The sequence below is a fragment of the Dipodomys merriami genome, unplaced genomic scaffold, assembly GCF_024711535.1.
Source record: "Dipodomys merriami isolate MVZ:Mamm:240054 unplaced genomic scaffold, mDipMer1.0.p SCAF_4, whole genome shotgun sequence".
NCBI lineage: Eukaryota > Metazoa > Chordata > Mammalia > Rodentia > Heteromyidae > Dipodomys > Dipodomys merriami.
Genome location: NW_027205603.1, coordinates 38,678,879 through 38,680,967, shown reverse-complemented (window position 1 = coordinate 38,680,967; position 2,089 = coordinate 38,678,879). Strand labels below are relative to the sequence as shown.

Below are 2,089 nucleotides of genomic sequence, written 5' to 3'. Positions count from 1 at the left end.
TGTTTAGGTTGTGTGCCCCATGTTTTCTCCCTTCTACATTGATAAATCTTCTGAGACCCTAGCACTTTTTCTCGCATGCTTGCATGTGACCCTGAGTTCTCTGCATGACACTTTAGATAGCCACTGTCAATCACGAGAGATAAAGCCTCCATCTCTGAATTCAGTAATGTCATGTTATACCTTCATTAAATAAAACAACTGAAATGACTTTAGTTGTAACTCATCATTGAAAACTTCTATTAAGAGCCCTATGATAAAATTTCTAGGCTTTGCGGACTATATAGCCTCTGTTGTATTGTCTTCCTTGTTTTTAATTGTGTGTTTAAAACAACTAAAACTATAAAAACTTCTTAGGCTGGGATATAGTGGGCAATGCCTGCAATCCTAGCTACTCAGGAGGCTATCAGAAGATCAAGGTTTAAAGACAGCCTGGAAAGAAAAGTCTTTGAAACGTCATCTCCAATGAGCAGAATCACCCTCCCCTTCCCAAAAAGCAAACAAGCTGTAGGTGTGGCTCAAATGGTAGAGTGCCATCATGAACAAGAAAGCTTAGGAAGAGCAAGAGACCCTGTGTCAAAGCCATGATATGGCACAAAAACAAACAGAACTACAAAAACAACTTAAACAAAACAAAAAGTAGGCTGCAGGCTATATTTGGCCACTGGGCATGGTTTCCTGGACCATAATTTAGATTATTGTGATCATTGTGTCCTTTAAAAAATAGTTGGCTCCATGCATAGATAGACTCAATTAATTGCTGATTGAAAATATTCAGAGGAAAAAAAATTCACATTTATACTGAATATACAGGCATTTTTCTTGTCATTATTCCATTAGCAATATAACTATTTCCATATCATTTACCTTCATTAGGTAATAAGTATAGAAATGACTTAAAATTATATAGGAAGATATGTGCAGTTTATATGCAAACATTGCCAAGTAAAGGCTTTGAATGCATGTCAATTTTGGATACTGAGGACAATTGCATATAAAGACAATGGCAGTGTTTCCCAAGGAAATCTTTAGTAGATAAATGTTATTCTGAGATGTACATAGAGTAACTATTTTATATGCATAGCTATATAAAGTTATGAATGTTTAACATTTATAATTCATGCTATTTTGGGTACCCCAAAACACAGTGCCTGTCTGGGCACCAGTGGCTCATGCCTGTAATCCTAGCTACTCAGGAGGCTAAGATCTGAGGATCACAGTTCAAAGCCAGCCCGAGGAGGAAAGTCCATGAAACTCTTATCTCCAATAAACCACCAGAAAATTGGAAATGGTGTTGTGGCTCAAGTGGTAGAGCACTAGCCTTAAGCTGAAGAGTTGAGGGATAGAGGCCAGGTCCAGAGTTCAAGCCCTATGACTGACCCAAAACCCCCCCAAAAACCCAGGTGCTCGCTTTGGCAGCACATTTACTAAAATTGGAATGATACAGAGAAGATTAGCATGGCCCCTGCACAAGGATGACATGCAAATGCGTGAAGCGTTCCATATTTTTTTTTATTGTAGCATTATTTGCCATAGCTAAGATATGGAACCAACCCAGATGCCCCTCAGTAGATGAATGGATCAAGAAAATGTGATATGTGTGTGTGTGTGTGTGTGTGTGTGTGTGTGTGTGTGTGTGTGTGAATTCTATGCCTTCATATGAAAGAATGACATTGCTCCATTTGTTAGGAAATGGAAAGACTTGGAAAAAATTATATTAAGTGAAGCAAGCCAGGCCCAAAGAAAGATAGGTCCCATGGTTTCCCTTATCTGCAATAACTAGTATATGTTTAGGACAAGCAGAAAAGGTCAAAAGCTATGTATATATGATCATATAAGATGATGTTAAGTGAAATGAACCCCAAGACAGGAACATAAGTGTTTTTTTCTTTCTTGCTGTTGTTTTTAACATACTTATAATGTACTATGTGATTTTTTTTGTTTCTTTTGCATGTTCTTCCCCCATGGTATAACCCCTGCTTTTACTGTATATGAATCCAGTGCCCTGCATCTAGTATATATACTTTTCTAATTTGGGGAGGGGAAGGGAAAAAACAAATGCTTAAATAGGGATACAGGTTGGCCTGTTGTA

The 2,089-nt window shown here is 37.8% G+C and overlaps 1 non-coding gene across 1 annotated transcript; it reads left to right on the top strand.

Moving 5' to 3' along the window:
* The first annotated feature begins 1,400 nt into the window (after window positions 1-1,400).
* On the top strand, window positions 1,401-1,507 carry LOC138806409 (U6 spliceosomal RNA). Its single transcript, XR_011365852.1, has one exon. It is a non-coding gene; the product is annotated as a U6 spliceosomal RNA (small nuclear RNA).
* Window positions 1,508-2,089: the final 582 nt, after the last annotated feature.